Below are 19,240 nucleotides of genomic sequence, written 5' to 3'. Positions count from 1 at the left end.
AAGGCAACCTGTTCAATATTAGGATCATATGGGTGCCACAAAAACACATAAATGTAAGATACAAATATACATACAAATGTAGATATACCACAATGTATCTAGATCAAATATATATAATAGACCCACCAACTCCTAAATAGGAACGTTGTATGGACATCTACATAAAGGTAAACATAAAAATAAAACCAAAAAACTTCATAATGTGTATTCAAGCAACAATATGTATTAATGAATAAATAAAGAATAATAATGTGCAATATATATATATATATATATATATATATATATGTAATATATACTGATGTAAACTCCCTAAGAGCCAGGCAGGGAGGGTTACATATATATCATGTTTTATGTGTTTGATTGATTTGTAATTTACTTATTTACATTAGGAATATATATATATATATATATATATATATATATATTCCTAATGTAAATAAGTAAATTACAAATCAATCAAACACATAAAACATGATATATATGTAACCCTCCCTGCCTGGCTCTTAGGGAGTTTACATCAGTATCTGTCATAGGGCTACTCCAGATGCATTACGTTATTCATGTTGCAGGCTTTGTGCAGGCTGGGCGTTGGTAAGCAATGATGGACGCCAGGAACTTCATTCATTCAAACATCAGCTTTATTATCTTTTACGCAATCTCACATTTAATATACATAGAACATCTTGTATTTAAAGTTGTCCTTGGCCTATACTCTTTGCGTGGTTTCCCTAGCTACCCCCATCTCAGCCCACAAGGAAGGTGCTGAGGCTTTAAAACTACTCTGCTACCTATAGAGTCCCTCTGCTCTGCAGGCTCCATATCCACAGGGGCCTTCACAGGCCTAGTACTACTCCCTCTGTGATCAGCCTCATTTCAGTGTGGCCTGGCACTACGTGGCCTTCTGAGTGAGAGCCAGCGACGGACCCTCTGTTGGGACTGGTCCTACTATGCCTAGGGCTGCGGATGGTGGAGCCCCCTTTTGAGCATAGTCTGTCTCTCAGTGTACCTTGGGAGTAGTATAACATCATCTTGGTGGAACTCTACATTAAAGGGTAATTCTATAGCAGAGCAGAGCAGCAGAACACTTACCTGCAGCCGGCGGTGGAGGGTGAGGAAGACCACTGCGGAGGGTGAAGAGAACCACGGTGACATCGTGGAAGCAGCAGCAGACATCCTGGTGGTGGCGGTGACAGCAGAGGACGTCCCTGTTGAGCCGGTGGGAGCAGTGGAACACATCACAGCTGATGCCGGTGCGAGATGGGGAACATGTGACCGGAGCAGGAGCGTTACTATTGGGCAACCTGCTCCTCCCCGGTTGTCCAATAGTAACGCTCCTGCTCACTGCCACCACCAGGATGTCTGCCGCTGCTCCCACAATGTCGCCATGGTCCTCCTCACCCTCCGCAGCGGTCTTCCTCATCCTCCTCCGCCGGCTGCAGGTAATTCATGCTACCCGGCTGGGTACCCGGTACGGCAACATTTCTACCAGTACCCGGTACCAGTATTCCTTAAATTTAAAGGACTCGGTACAACACCAGTTAATTTCCCCCAAATCGGTCTCCCTGAGTGTACTTCGGCACATGTCTGTAACAGTGCCCTTGTGTTTATTATTGCCAATGAATTTATGAGAAACAGTCTTACATGACAACAAAAAAACTACTTGCAAAACATTTCTGACAAAAGTCACAGCATAGCAACCATGCACTGCATTGGAAAATGAGACTATGGAGAGAACAGTAGGGCTCATTACAACGACAGACTGTTACTCCACAGAGATGCATGCTGGGTTTACCACTTTCAGCAAAAAGTACAGAGACTATTCATGCTTTCTTGATACACCATAATCAAAATAATGATATACCTAGCATATCTACAAGTCCTCCAGTGTTTCCTCAGTCAGTATTATGTTGTTTGACTGCCATCTAGAGTTCAGCCTTATTCCAAATGTATATACAGTTTTTGTTTTAATGGTTGTCATTGTTCCTATGGTTCCTCTCGCTATATCCTCTTATTACCTCAATTTCACTATTTATTGGCTCTCCCTCCTGAGAGGGTGGGGGGAGAAGGGGAAAATTCACAAAAATCCATTAAAACAGGGCACATAATGTCACTTTACCCAAGACAGGAATTGATGTTATGTTCCCTGAGGTAACATTGTATTCACTAAGCTAATTAGATGCAAAATAAAAGCCACAATTGAGCTCATTAGCATAGGCTTAACATCAAGTTGTTCATGCTTGACCTCTGACTTGCGTTAACTCACAAAACATGACGTTATGTAAGACTTGGCGTTACTCATATTTGACGTCGCTTACGGTTTCGCCATCACTCGGATTGGGGTGGCTGAAATTGTGTAACATCTCGGCTGGACCTCAAACAATCACGCAATGCATTTCACAAGAGTTCTGGCTTCTGTACAGGTTCTCCATAGTCCAGTAACATCCTGTCTTATGAACTCACCCTCCCATCTTACTGGGCTATGGAGGGCCCCTGGTGCTAGATGAGAGAGTGGGTATAGAGATGGGTGAACCAGTCCAAATGCATTGAGCAGGGAAGAGAGGGGGGAAAGGGTGTGGGAAACTTTTAATTTTAGTAGTGTCTAGTTGTATATGTATCCCTTCAAGCCTCCCTCCAAATAAATAAAGGACACATGCCTGTGCTGAAAAATGAGCACACCTGAGGTCGCTGATGACTATGTAAAGTATATTTAAATGAGTCGCATCCCACACTTCCTAAAAGGATTTCCATACCAACTATATTGACCTGATAAGCCTAAGGTACTGACCTAATGACTGCAATGGTGTACTGGTGTCAGACCCAAAACGACTAGAACCCATAACCACTGCTTTTCTAGGCAGCAGCTCTAGTAGTGTGAGCTAAACCAGCTAATGGGTAGCATCAACTTGTTTTTACTTGTGTGTGTGTGTCAGAAAACCTCTGTTTTATTTAATCTCACCTCGCCTCAGTAACTCATAGCCCATAGTACATATTATTTCTTTGTGTTTGAAGTTCTTTCAAGGTTACAATCAAAATATAGATATCTTTTGAATGTATGCTAGAAGTAGACAGTGGTGCACTGCTAGCCATCAGCTGGTTTATCTCACACTGCTAGAGCTGTGGCCTAGAAAAGCAGTGTTGTGGTTTCTAATTCTGTTGGGTCTGACACCAGTACACGATTCCAGTCATTGGTTCAGTACTTTAGGCTTATCAACTCTATATAGTTGGTGTGGAAATCCCTTTAGAAAGTTTGGTATAGGACTCATTTAAATATACTTTGCATAGCCATTAGCATATCCCCCACCCGGGTGAAGATAGGATGATTTCAAGCCTAAATATTAATTATGCTATATTCTCTATATACATATATATTCAGCATGTAACTAGATAAAATAAGTAATTTAGTATTAAGTTAGAAATTATATTGGAAAATGATTAGCTGACTGCAAAGATAAGAAGATAAATCAGCCTGAAGACAGACAGGTATACAAATATTTTGTGTGATTTAAGAAATTCGGTATGTTTAATGTCTGCTGAGTTGAATAGTATATGATAATGAGTTTGGAATCAAAGGTTAGTTAAATAGTTTGTTAGTTGTAAAAGACAATACAATAGAGATGGGTTTTAAAAGATAAGGAACATAGGATTAACTATAGCTACTTCGTGACAGAACAAAGAAGGGTCTTATAATTCAAAGCTTTCTAATCAATGGCGTAGTTAGACAAGGGCGGGCCCACGGGCAAAAAAAATTCAGGGCCCTATTAATACTGCTGTCATTTTTTTTTCTCCCTCCCACATCCTTTCTCTGATCCTCTCTCTAATCATCAGCTCCCCTCACCTGCTCTCCCCCCTTATCATCAGCTCCCCCTCACTTGCTCTCCCCCTTCCTCATCATCAGCTCCCCCTCACCTGCTCTCCCCCCTCATCCTCATAAGCTCCTCCTCACCTTCTCTCCGCCTCCTCATCATCAGCTCCCCCTCACCAGCTCTCCCCCGCCCCTCATCCTCATCTCCCCCTCACCAGCTCCCCCTCCCCTCATCTTCATCAGCTCCCCTCCCATCCTCATCATCAGCTCCCCCTCACCATCTCTCCCCCTCCTCATCATCAGCTCCCCCTCACCCGCTCTCCCCCCATCATCAGCTGCCCTCATCAGCTCTCCACACTCATCATCTCCCCCTCATCAGCTCTCCACCTCCTCATCAGCTCCCTCACCAGCTCCCCCTCATCATCAGCTCCCCCCTCATCATCAGCTCCCTCACCAGCTCTCCTCCCCATCATCAGCTCCTCCTCACCTGCTCTCCCCCTCATCCTCATAAGCTCCTCCTCACCTGCTCTCCCCCTCATCATCAGCTCCCCCTCACAGCTCCCCCCTCATCATTTCCCCCTCACCTGCTCTCCCCACTCATCATCTCCCTCACCAGCTCTCCACCTCCTCATCAGCTCCCTCACCAGCTCCCCCCTCATCATCAGCTCCCGCCATCATCATCAGCTCCCCCTCACCATCTGTCCCCCTCACCATCTCTCCACGCCAACTCATCATCAGCTCCCCCTCACCAGCTCTCCTCCCCATCATCAGCTCCCCCTCACCAGCTCTCCCCCCTCATCATCTCCATCACCAGCTCTCCCCCTCCTCATCAGCTCCCTCATCAGCCCCCCCATCATCAGCTCCCCCCCTCATCATCAGCTCCCCCTCATCATCAGCTCCCCCCCTCATCATCAGCTCCCCCCCTCATCATCAGCTTCCCCTCACCAGCTCTCCCCCCTCATCATCAGCTCCCACTCACCAGCACTTCCCCCTCCTCATCAGCTTCCCCTCACCAGCACTTACCCCCCCCCCTCCTCATCATCAGCTCCCCGTCACCAGCTTTCCATCTTCATCAGCTCCCTCATCAGCTCTCCTCCCTACTCATCAGCTCCCCCTCACCAGCTCTCCCCCTCCTCATAACAATCAGCTCCCCCTCACCAGATCTCCCCCCCCCTCATCCTCATCAGCTCTCCCTCACCAGCTCTCTCTTCCCCTTAATGCTCTCTCTCTCTTCCCCTCAGCTCTCTCTCCCATGCCTACCTTCGGCGGGAGGAGATGATCAGAGGAGCAGCTGGCAGAGGAGCTGTGGCAGCAGACACCGGAAGTTATAAAGACTTCTGGGTTAGACTGCTAGAGAGCTCTCCTCCTCTGCCGATTCTCCTACCGGCTTCTGTTTGCCGTGGCCCGCCGCCGTCGCATATCTTTACAGCAGAGGGGAGAAAAGGTGGGGTGGAGCAGGGGAGGGGGGAAGGGGGGGTGCAAACAAGGTGAAGATGCAAGAGAATGGGGGCAACATTTCGGGGTTAGGACCCCTTCTTCAGGCCCATTCCCAAAGGGCAAAAATAATGTCCAATTGTACTACCCTTGACCCTGTAAAAAAAAAAAAACCCTAACCAAATGCAATAACCTTCAATAAAGTCAATCCCACAGGGAAAGGTGAACAATCAGTCCTGCACCTTCAAGCAGACAAATGGATGTACAGTTCCTAATTGTAGATAAAGGAGAGTCTAACAGACCATAAGGTGAGAGTTACAAAGTTTCCTTGTTGAACAGCACAACATAACCAACTAAATGCTCACTCACTGACAGCCAATGGGGAACGACCACACAGGAAATGCTTCAAATAGCATAGAAAAAGCAAGACTGTTACTCTACCGACCAGTGATAGTCCTGAGTGTACAGTAGATGAAAAGCCCCTTTGGTGCTCATTGATGTCGTATAGCTGGCAATCCTTCTGCTCTCTCTCACAGTGGGGGGGAAAAAGTGCTGAGTGAGTGATGTACCGGAGTATTCTGAAATACATCTTCACTATGATGTCAGCATGTTATCGCCGCTCCTTTGATCCACTGATTGGCTGAGAAGCAGCAACAGGTTTACAGGCAGCAGCGCAAATGTAGAGGTACTATGCATGTGCAGGTTGTCTCCCAATCACATCCACCCATTGGCTGAGAGGCTGGAAGAGGTTTACAGCAAGCAGCACAAGTGTGTAAGGATCCGTAAGTCCCGCTACCCTCAGCGCACTCCCTCCTTTCCTCGGCCCGCAATCGGGTGCTCTGCTTCCCCCGTCTCCTGCGGCGCGTCACCTGGGCCATCTATAGCTGTCGAACTACGGGCACGCTTCACGCGCGGAAGTTTCTACTAAGTCCTCTGGTCCCGCCTAAGGGTTGCGCCCGTGCAGGGGCGTCATCAGCATGTCAATATGCACGGGACGCCCGCTCAACGTGCACAGGTACCACGTCACCAGCCTCCGCCTGTAAGCCTTCCCACACCTATCTCCTGCACCAATCGCAGCAAGCATGCCTAACGCGCCCCTTCTTGCCTTGTTCTCATTGGTTCCTGTTTGCCTTATACTGTATGTAAAACCAGAGACAGAACATGAAACACAGACAGAGCTCAGTGCACATCCAGTGAAACATATACACGGTACAGTGCCTAAATATATATGTATAGATATCTATTTTAAAAATGGTCTTTTAGTTTAACATTTTGGCCAAAGTGTTGTAAGCCCCTGAGCCACTACACAGCAGACCACATCTCAATGGTCCCTAACACTAATATAAATTCTTAATAACCTGTGCATTACCAGGAAGAATAATTTATAATAAATCTGTCAAAATCAGTTGCATAGTTCTAAGTCTGATTGAAGCTTTTATTAACCTGTACATTACTAGGAAAAGCACTCTGTATTAGATTTGTCACAATCATACTGCAAGCAAGTTCCCCTGAGAGTGGGAGATGCTATGGAGTGAGCTTTTAACCATTTAAATGTGGGAGAGGTTGAGCTTCAATTAGGTAGGAGGTTGCCACCCTCCAATCAGCTAAGACCAGCTGAACAAGAATTGTAAAACATACAGGACACCTACAAGCTCATATTGAACCCCCAAAATAACCACAACATATATATATATAAGCATATAAGTGTCAGAGAGGAGTGCTACTGAGCATGGCAATAATTATTTAAAACCAGAGACAGAACATGAAACACAGACAGAGCTTAGTGCACATCCAGTGAAACTTATACATGGTACAGTGCCTAAATATATATGTATAGATATCTATTAAATAAAATGGTCTTTTAGTTTAACATTTTGGCCAAAGTGTTGTTAGCCCCTGAGCCACTACACGGCAGACCGCATCTCAAGGGTCCCTAACACTAATATAAATTCTTAATAACCTGTGCATTACCGGAAAGAATGATTTATAATAAATCTGTCAAACTTAGTTGCATAGTTCTAAGTCTGATTGAAGCTTTTATTAACCTGTACATTACCAGGAAAAGCACTCTGTATTAGATTTGTCACAATCATACTGCAATCCGCACCTCTCCATCCTGACCCCAGCTAACTCCTCGACGATCCGCACCTCTCCAATACTGACCTCGAAAAAGTACCACGACGATCTGCCTCTCTCCAATCCAGACCACGGTAAGTACCTCCTACAATCCGCTACTCTCCAACACCGACCTCGGCAAGTATTACTGACCATCCAGACCTCTCCTACCCCAACCCGGCTACCTCAACCAGACATGCTCACGCGGCTGTGGGTTGGTGTTATATCAAATCCCCACCCTGGCCTTGCGGTCATGCCTTGTTTGTGGAGACACAAATGTTAACACAACCATAGGGGCAATAAAGTGAACATACAGTACACAGTACTGAGTAAGCTTCATATGCCTGCCAAAGATACCATGAGAGGACTATAATGAGTGGAAACAGTAATTAGGCACTATACTAACTGGAATCCAACAAACAAATACACTTAAAATCCTGAGTAGAGACAAACCGAGTGGGCAAGTAAGCGGCAGGGCAGAGGTGAATGAGACCCAAATGATAAATGAGAGGGAATATTGAATAAGTGTTCCCACAATCTCATCATTCTGACCATTGAGTATATACAGAAAACCTATCTGAGACAAAAAAAAAAGGTGAATAAACTACAGGAAGCCCTTGAAACATCACTACAGGCTCAGGACCTGAATACCCTAAAGAAAGAATTAGATGATAGCCTTTCATCTTTTTCTAAAGAAATTGAAACTAGAAAAAGAAATACATTTTGGAGCGATGCTCGAGATTATTTATCGGGCAAAGTATATAACTGACAGTCTAAAGATTCACGTGGAGAGGACAGAAGATGTTGACAACAAAAACCACAGACGAGGTTTCAGCAGCATCCAGATCACATGGACTCATCAGAAAGCAACACCGCGTTTTTAGAACAGCGACCACCAAGGGGCAGACGCAGAAAACCTGCAGGGCGGGGCGAAAGCACCATCACTCAAGAACCCGCCCGGAGAGGAATGCAGACCCGCTACCATGTTCTTTGGTGGTAAATATCTCGAATAGGAACCTTTCTGAGGACGAACACCACGTCCTCAGCAAGGGTCTGTCTTTTGTCCCGACCACACATACTGACATTTTAGAACTAGAGGTAGATTTAGCGCGTTTCTTTAGAAATCTCAGACTGAAGGGCTTCTTTTCCAAACATCCATCTGTATTACCCACACCCAGTTTAGATATAGAAGAGGATACCCCATTTCACCTACTCACGGTAGATTGCAAACCCAATAGTAGGTTCAATCCCCCACCACTAAACCATACTATTGAAACATTTATCACATTAGTGCAAAAAGATATGAGTACACTTAATAAACATAAATTCCAACATAAACTGTTCAACTTCTCGAAAAAGAGAAGTTAGCTATTCAAGAGCTTGGAAATGAAAACAGTATCATTATTAAACCATCTGATAAGAATGGCGCAATCGTCATTATGAACAGAGTTTTAGGGCACCGGTCCCAATGTTCAGGGCTCAGTAACAGCTAGACTATTTAAAATAGTAAAGCATAATATTCACTGGTGTTGGGGATGATCAAGCAATGAACGCTGCGTGAGACTCTATTGGTAATGCCTATAATTGAAGTAGGACCATATGCAAGTCTCTATGAAGGCTGACTGTCCTCTATATATACTATAATGGGCAAATCAGCAAATTCAATGAGACAGATATATCCACAACTGTGATATGAATAAAAACATAACAGGCAGAGTACTCACAAATGCAGCAATGTAATCCCCATAATGAGCGTGCCTCACACCAAATGCAGGAAGAGAGAGCGGTCCGTGGGGTCCAGAAACGGAGCACAGCTGCAGTGAAGAAAACGGGGGCTACAATCCAGTAGAAGAATTAAAAAGCCTTTATTGTGTGGTGGTGGGGGGGTCAGAACAAACTCTGATGCGTTTCGGGAAGAATCCCTTTGTCAAAGAGTGAGTTCATGTTTGCCTGTGATGTCTGATAAGTACCCATTGCCCCGCCCCAAGCCGTGACGTCACTGAATGAAATTTTGGCGAAAAAATGTCCGCGATCAGTGTGATTGGTTGCTACCGACAGCTAGTGGTATGCCTGGCTAGTAGTGCGTCTCACGAATCTAAAAAACGGTTGCGGGGGAATGGGAGACAAGCTGACAAGTATGGAAAACATTTAGAGCAGGGAGGAGTGCATAATAAAAACAAAGTAACAATCATGTTACCATAAGAGTACAAAGTTAAAAACACAAGCACAATATATAACATTGCATTGGAAGAAACATATGATGTTAATAGAAGATATATTGAAATATCAAACTTGCAATTCTAGAGAGATAAAAAATGAATATAGGTACATTTGGACGTATTTCATAGAAAGCCAGAATGGAAACCTGGAAATAGGGGGTGATGCAGAACCGTATCATAGTATCATGAGTAGCACAAAAGACTAAGCAATAATAGAACCATATTATAACAAGTGAGAGATTATAAATTTAAATATCCTCACAGTGAACTACAGTTCATTAATCATGCCACTAGAGACAGCCATAATCAGAGCAGTCAAGTATTCACAAAATGACCAATAGGTATGAGATCTGTAGAAACCTTAAACCTGAATCACCCCTGGGCGATAGTTATTCACATATTGTTAATTTGAAACATAACCTCTGGGGATTTAAAATCAGGCCAAGATACATTGTCATACACTATGCATAGTAATGGGAGAAGAAAAAAAGAAAAGAAAAATAATGCAAGGGTATGGGGAAAGGAGGGGGGTGGGGGTATGGGGTAGGGGGGGTTGCACATAAAGAAAATGATAAAAACTCATGAAACAGAAAACTTATAAAAAAAACTTATGAAGAACTTATAAAAAATGCTTCAACTCCCAATCTAGATTCATGCCCCTGGGTGCTAGAGTCCCAAGGGCATAAATCCAGTGCATCTCTCTTTGATTTAATAGAGATTCTCTGTCACCACCTCTAATGTTCAAAGAAATGTGCTCAATAGCACTGAAGGTAAGACTGTGTAATGAACCAGATGGACAATGCATAAAGTGGCGGGCTACTGGGAATCTTTCATCTCTGTTCTTGATGCTCCTTACATGTTCACCAATTCTTTCTCTGAGCATGCGTATAGTTCTGCCCACGTAGCCACTACCACATGGGCATCTCAATATATAAACAATGAACTTTGTATCACATGTCATGAATGAACGTAGTTTATATTTCTTTTTAGTGTGGATATCTGTGATAGATCTAATGGGCAATGCATATCTGCATATTCTACAATTGCCGCAGCTGTGGAAACCTTTAGGAATATTAGATATGCATTGCCCATTAGATCTTGTTTATATATTGAGATGCCCATGTGGTAGTGGCTACGTGGGCAGAACTATACGCATGATTTAAAATCCCTAGAGGTTATGTTTCAAATTAACAATATGTGAATAACTATCGCCCAGGAGTGATTCAGGTTTAAGGTTTCTACAGATCTCATACCTATGGGTCATTTTGTAAATACTTGACTGCTCTGATTATGGCTGTCTCTAGTGGCATGATTAATGAATTGTAGTTCACTGTGAGGATATTTAAATTTATAATCTCTCACTTGTTATAATATGGTTCAATTATTGCTTAGTCTTTTGTGCTACTCATGATACTATGATACGGTTCTGCATCACCCCCTATTTCCAGGTTTCCATTCTGGCTTTCTATGAAATACGTCCAAATGTACCTATATTCATTTTTTATCTCTCTAGAATTGCAAGTTTGATATTTCAATATATCTTCTATTAACATCATATGTTTCTTCCAATGCAATGTTATATATTGTGCTTGTGTTTTTAACTTTGTACTCTTATGGTAACATGATTGTTACTTTGTTTTTATTATGCACTCCTCCCTGCTCTAAATGTTTTCCATACTTGTCAGCTTGTCTCCCATTCCCCCGCAACCGTTTTTTAGATTCATGAGACGCACTACTAGCCAGGCATACCACTGGCTGTCGGTAGCAACCAATCACACTGATCGCGGACATTTTTGCGCCAAAATTTCATTCAGTGACGTCACGGCTTGGGGCGGGGCAATGGGTACATATCAGACATCACAGGCAAACTCACTCTTTGACAAAGGGATTCTTCCCGAAACGCATCAGAGTTTGTTCTGACCCCCCCACCACCACACAATAAAGGCTTTTTAATTCTTCTACTGGATTGTAGCCCCCGTTTTCTTCACTGCAGCTGTGCTCCGTTTCTGGACCCCACGGACCGCTCTCTCGTCATTATGAACAGGACAGATTACTGGGAGGAGATCCTCAAACAACTCTCGGTCGTGTCTAATTACAGGTTTAGTCCCCATAATCCAATGGCTGATGTGGCCGGTAAGACTTTAAAAGTTGTCAACTTGGCATATGCGGGAGGAGTGATATAAAAAAACAAAAAGATTTTCTTATCAAGAAAAACCCGATTATGTCAGTGCTGTACACATTGCCTAAGATTCACAAAAACCTGTCCAAACCAGCAGGGCATCCAATAGTAGCAGGGACAGAATCCCTATTTTAACCCATTGCTGTGTTTTTAAACAAATTACTTTGTACCCTGGTCGTCAATTCAAGGTCCTATATCCAGGATACATCCCATTTTTTGAGGGAGGTTGGACTGGTCCCCAGATTTTTGAGGGAGGTTACTTTTGTGACGCTTGACGTCAATAGCTTGTATACCTCTATTCCACACAGTAAGGGCATAGAGGCTGTGAAGAGTTCACTGGACAATAATGGATTATTCACTCCAAAGGAGCGAGCGTATGTTTATGTTGGATTTACTTAGTATCATCTTAAAGGAGAATTTCTATCTCTTTGAAGATACTTTCTACATTCAAAGTCAGGGCACAGCGATGGGGACCAATGTCGCACCCACATCCGCCAACATTTTCATGAATTGCTTTGAGGAAAGGTTTGTTTTCTGTCATCCATTGTTCTTGACATCAGGGTGTATGTGGGTGTGATATATAGACGATATCTTTATGATCTGTACGGGCACAGATGAGAAACTCAATACATTTATCAGTGACATAGATTCCGCGCATAACACCATTGGCTTTACTTCAGTTATGAGTAAAAGAGCGCGATCAATTTCTTAGACACCACAATCAGAATGGTCAACAATAAATTAGAGTCAGATTTATATACGAAAGATACAGATAGGAATAACTTACTCCACTATAACAGTTTCCACTCCACCCCCGCTCCCCCCCTCCACCCCGCGGGACTATTAAGGGTTTACCCCATCGTCAGTTTCTAAGGGCTAAAAGAATAATCAGTATTTCTGTTCCAGGGGCCCGCCGTATAGTGAAAATTGGCAGAAAGCGGATCCAGCGATTTTCAGTTCTCTGCATGCGCAAACCGGCATTTTAGCCGTTCTGCGCATGTGCGGCTTATGGTCTGCACGCGCAAACTACGGTATGCGCACGCAAACTACGGTCTGCGCATGCGCAACCACCCGTTCTGCGCATGCGCAACTTTTGATCCAACATGGCGGCTCCCTTCTCGGTGCCGCCGTATCGGCGGATCGCCGAAAAGCGTGGCCCTGCTATACCTCTAGACACGTGCTGCTGTCTGTAAACCTCTTCCGGCTTCTCAGCCAATCGGTGGATGAGATTGGGAGACAACCTGCACATGCTCATTATCTCTACATTTGCGCTGCTGTCTGTAAACTTGCTTCTCAGCCAATCGGTGGATCAAAGGGGCGGAGATAACATGCTGACGTTATAGTGAGACCAAGAAAAACCGTCTGGCAACTCCAGGTATAAACACCTTATGGCTGATAGCCTGTATATGATTGATAAGTGGAGCAAAAAAAAAAGCCTAATGGAGGTATGGGGTTAAAGCTGTGTGCAGTCCCGTTCCCAATGTATGGTGATCAGCTGCAGATGCACAGCTACACGGATGGAGTGGATACTCATGATACTCCGTCCCCTCTGCTCCTGGCTGAACGTTCCCCTCCAGGGGTAAATGATGTCCTTCCGTTGCGCGGCCACGATCCGGATGTAGGCAAGAAGATGGAAGATCGATGCCAGCATGGCTCCTATAGATGTCAGACTCACCAGGTAGGATGGTAAAATAAATTTATTGAGCTACATAAAACAGATACTGACAAGACATGACTAGGAGACCTCCCACGCATTTCGGGCAAGTTTGCCCTTTCTCAAGGAGTCCCACTCCTTGAGAAAGGGCAAACTTGCCCGAAACGCGTGGGAGATCTCCTAGTCATGTCTTGTCAGTATCTGTTTTATGTAGCTCAATAAATTTATTTTACCATCCTACCTGGTGAGTCTGACATCTATAGAAGCCATGCTGGCATCGATTTCCATCTTCTTGACGTTATAGTGAGGAAGTATTTCAGAACGCTCCGGTACACCACTCACTCAGCACCTTTTTCCCCCCACTGTGAGAGAGAGCAGGATTGCCAGCTAACCGACATCAACGAGCACCACAGGGGCTTTTCATCTACTGTACACTTAGGACTATCACTGGTCGGTAGAGTAATACTCTTGCTTTTTCTGTGCTATTTGGAGCATTTCCTATGTGGTCGTTCCCCATTGGCTGTCAGTGAGTGAGCATTTACTTGGTTATGTTGTGCTGTTCAACAAGGAAACTTTGGAACTCTCACCTCTTGGTCTGTTAGACTCTCCCTTATCTACAATTAGGAACTGTACATCCATTTGTCTGCTTGAAGGTGCAGGACTGATTGTTCACCTTTTCCTGTGGGATTGACTTTATTGACATTTTATGCGTTTTTGCATTTTTTTAGGGAGTTTTTTTACAGGGTCTAGGAAAGTACCACTGGACATTATTTTTGCCCTTTATGAACGGGCCTGAAGGGGTCCTAACCCCGAAACATTGCCCCCCTTCCACTGCATCTTCACCTTGTTTGCACACCCTCCCTCTCCCCCTCCCCCAACCTTTTTCTTCACCTTGGTTTTTTTCTTTCTCCCTTGTCACACAAAGAGATGCACAAAGCGCACTCGGGTAAAAAAGGATATAATGTAAATTGTAGAAGTAAAATCAAGGTAATTCCACTTACAGCGTACAAATACTTCCAACAAATTGTGTCAAGGTGGACTGCTTAGGAGTTCCACTATCCTGAAGTGTAGCACAAAGTCTCCCTCTCTGCAGGGTGAGTTAGCAGCCTTTGAGACAAAAGCTCCCGCGCGCTGGGAGCAGCAGCTGTTCCACGTCTCGTCGCCTCTCTTCCTCCCGCTTCCGGGTCTGCGCTGTAGACACAGTGATGTGTACAGACCTCCGGATTACCAGTGCAAGGTAAGAGTAGGAAAATTCTCCTGCACGGTCAATAATGGTGTAAATAACACCTAGGTCGACTTCATACAGGAATATAAGCAACTCCAAAAGACAGTCTCACAGGTGGACACTCAGTAGTAAACCCACATCACATGTTACAAAGCAGTAGTCATCATGTCACTCCATCCGATCCAACAAATTTATCACTTGCGTGGTATCACGAATATAGGAGGCATGATGACTACTTTGTAACATGTGATGTCACAGCTCGATACACAATTATTAACCATATGCAAGGTATAGAAGCTGTCCGAGAATTTCTCAAACGTGATAGTGAGATGGCAACAGAACAAGCGGATTTCATTATTAAAGGCATTGATTACATCATGACCAATAACTATTTTTGGTTTAATGACCGCTTTTATTTACAAATCTGTGGTACGGCCATGGGAACCAGATTCACCCCGAGCTATGCCAACCTATTCATGGGCCTATGAGTGTAGTGGCATGTGTGGGTTGGCAATGTGCTTGGGGCGGGTCTGGTCCTCTGGTACAGATTTATCGACGACATTATCTTTGTCTGGAAAGGGGAGGAGTCGGCAGCTTTGGAGTTTATTAAACAGTTGAATATCAATCAGATGAATGTCAGGTTTACTTACAATATCAGTAGACATGAGATTCATTTTTTAGAGCTTAATCTTTTCATTCATGAAGGTAAACTGTAAACCCCATTTTAAGTCTGTTGACTGCAATCCGTACATACACAAGAATAGTTGCCATTTAAATAAATGGTTGGATAACATCCCTAAGGGACAAATAAGTAGGATCAGGAGGAATTGCACCTCTATTCAAACTTATTTGGAACAGGCAACCATTTTAAGGGAGAGATTCTTGGAAAAAGAATATTATTATAAAACATTAGATAGGGTAATAAAAGAGGTAACAAAAACAAATAGGAAAGATTTATTACAGCCCAGGAAGAAATTTAAAGATATGCAAAACGTCATCCCCTTTATTACTCAGTATAATAATAAATCTTATGAGATAAGGAGGATTATTGAAAAACATTGGCCAATTTTGAAACAAGACGATATGCTTAAAGAAATTTTACCAGATAGACCTCAACTCATTTGGAATAGATTTTGTTCCAAGACATTGGCGTGGAGGTAATAGAGTTCAATCTATCTCCCAAAAAGAAAGCCTTTGGATTCATAAACTGAAGACTTTGAGACCTCTAGGACTTAATATAGAGTTTGATATTAATGCCTTTCTCACATGATGATTCAATGTTTTATCTGTCCCTTCCAATTTTAATTTTCTTTTACACGACATTTTTATGTATATTTTTTAAATATATTTTTAAATGGTAAATATTAAATATTTTTAAATTAGTATATTTTTAAATAGAATATATCAATTGTATACTTTTTATACATATTCTAATCTATTTATGATTTTTATAGGATTTCTCGTTTAAATTAATCTAGAATAAATTTTAGAATTGCATATCCCCATTATATATTAGCCATTTAGTTCTCTCCCATTGCTATTTGTAAGGTTCCAGGATAAATCATTGAATTATCACAAGATGAGTGATGTTGTCAATTTGTGGTTCTGTGTATAACACCTTTTCTCACTATTTATCTATTTCAGCGTTTTCTTTATATATATATATACAATTCTGAATAGGTTTACGTTTAGAAAGGGTGTTTAGTAGAATTTATGATCTATATAACATATTTTCCATGTCTGTGTTTATGTATTTATATATATTTTCACATTTTTTAAATGTATTAATTAAAGTTTGAATTTATTTTATGGATTATTGTATAAACATTTTCTGTGACTAATACTGGTGCAACCTAATCAAGTGAAGCTGTGTACTTGGAGTTTAGTACTTTGCAATCAACATAAGTAGCAGCGTTATTGGATCAAGTTAAAAATCAGACAGCTGTACTACAGTACTTTCCTATGATGGGTAGCTCAGTATAAAGACAGACTACAGAGTATGGCAAGTAGGACCCCAGAAGAAGTCGTATGACGAAACGTGCTGGGCTTTTTGACAGCTTGAGGCCACCGTTCCAACTCTAAACTCCACTCCATGGATCCCGATTGGCTAAGGCGGCTGTGATGCGCCGGACAGGCGGAGGACTCCCGATCAAGGGTGAGAGACGTGGGGGAGACCGGCACACAGTTGACCCGGGAGGAGGGTTGAAGTACGTCCAGAGTCACTTCTTGCCTAAATACCAGGGAGGAAAGTGTGAGTTGTTCCTTTCCCCTCTGTGTTGTTTGTCATTTTGAGTAAAATGTTAATGCACTATACCCTATGCATTTGTGTCTTCTTCTCCATATGAGGTCAAGCAGGAGCCCACGAACCTGAGGATTCCGGTCTATGGAGTAACAGTACTATATGTCTTCAGTGTAAATCTTTCACTGGGTTTATTTGCACATTTTATTGTATATTTAAGTAACTTCGCGCCATGAACACCCTTTTGGTTTTATATTTTATACACTGTAGGGTGTTTATTAGTGCCGCATAAGGGGATTCTTCTCTTTCTTAGTCATTATATAATCATTTTTCCTGCGAGCACCACCCCACTTCAGCTGTTTGGGATTTCACTTTCACTAAAACACGATTCCACACGCTCTTATGATGTTGGAGCAAAGTTAAATCACACCTTCAAAAGCGTACCTGTGTGTTTATCCCTGGTGTAGCTATGCATTGATGGTAAGCTCTTTGTGAGGACATTCCAGAAAAATGCACATTTAATAATGTATAAAATATATTAATTGTGTATACACTTAAGTAATGCTTTAAGTAATTGGAAATATATGTATGCAGAACCTATACTGTCAAAAGAAACAAAGTAGTGTGTCATAGCTGTAGTGACATATAACTTAAAAATAGCTACAGTATGTAGTTAACAGTGAAGATATAGTCAAGCATGTATGTATGTTTCAATACTACCTACACCATTACAGTAGCTCTTACAGTATCTCTAATGCATCATCAAAACCAGCTGCAACTCTGCTCGTTTGACCAGAGCAAATAAGAGTTCTATAATCTGTCCTCTATTTTCGTATGATGAAGTTTAGATACTTCAGATAATTTAAGCAATTGACAGATTGATAATTTACTAATCAAATCTACATTTTCCTCATCAGTAATTTGATTGTGCGCTGTATAAACAAACTAGATTCGTCATTGTTCTCTTTACAGAATGGCGCTGTCCCATGCAACACCAAAGTGAACTAAGGGCAGATATGTTAAACAGGTTACATTTTAGTGCCTTATCAAAAAAAAGACAATTTTTAAATTTGGTTAGTTGCTTTGTTCCAATTCTGCTCTTTTTATCTTAGATATTAAGTACCCTCCACTGTCCTCGACAGCCCTAACACTAAAGGGGCATACAGAAATCTGGTAACACTATTATTGGATGGAATAAAATGGTACAGCCGCCTGCTGTAAATATTTCAAACACTCCGTAAAGAAGGTCCCCTGGCAATAAGTCACTGACTTATTACCAGGGGACCTTCTTTATGGTGATGCATTACCTTAGTAAAGAGGTAGCACCTGTTGCCAATCTCTTTGGCAATTTGTCACAATCATATTACGTTACTTATCCAAAAATTGGATTTGCTACTTGTGAGCAGTGTGATGTTTCTGGGTTGTGCTTAAATATGTCAAAAGTCTGTTATTTTTATTTTAAACATATTATTATGCTTATCACTGCCATTAGTTTACTGTAGTGCTTAAGAATTCAAAATTGTTATGAACCATTAGGGGTATATGAATCAAGTGAAGCAAACTGCCCAATTACCCCAAAACAGGTACAAATTGCATCATATGTGACTGCATCAAGGTGCTTTGCTCCATACAACAAAAGACAAAATTACCCAATGCTACATACAATGTAACAAAATACTTAAATGTTAGTATTGTCACGAGTAAGGGTCATTTATTTAAACCCTTTGGCCAAAGCGTTAGCCTGAGGCCCTGGTGTCAGTGCTGCACTCGCGCCTGCCATGCTGGCGGACCGTGCAGCCGAGATCCGCAGTCTGCAGTGAGCTGCAGGGGTAAAGACGGGGGAGCGTGGAGGTGGCCGTGGCGTCACCCAGCAGGTTCGCCCTCATTGGCTGAACCGTCAGGGTGGCATGGCCAGTGCTCCATCGCGAGTCTGTTCGCACAATGCGGCGGGCAAGGTGGGTAGCGGGCCCAGCCCCATTGAGGGGCTGTTCTTATCCCTGCAGCAGGGACCTAGCCTTAGGCTGGGGCCATAGAGGGGTGAGCAGATCGGAGCCGCGCTGAGGCTCGACTGCTGAAATCTGCGCGATTTCATGCCCATGCAGGCGAGCCAGCGGGCGCGATCGGAGGCAGGGGGGAGAGACTGAGGGAGGCGGGGCAGTGACGTTGCTGGGCCAATCGCCCGCGACGCACCAACGTCACGGCGCCGTGACGTTGATGCTGCTCCGCGCTGATTGGATGTTTTCAGCCGACAGCGCGCTGAAAAACAGCTTGGCTGTCGGCTGAAAAATCCAGCGCCTCCGCACGCTCGCGTGAGCCCCCTCTCAAGGCATCCTCATTGAGGATGCAGGGGCTCAGCGCGGAGCATCCGCA

The sequence above is a fragment of the Ascaphus truei genome, chromosome 7 (genome assembly GCF_040206685.1).
Source record: "Ascaphus truei isolate aAscTru1 chromosome 7, aAscTru1.hap1, whole genome shotgun sequence".
NCBI classification, from domain to species: Eukaryota; Metazoa; Chordata; class Amphibia; order Anura; family Ascaphidae; genus Ascaphus; species Ascaphus truei.
This window is presented reverse-complemented; position numbering follows the sequence as displayed.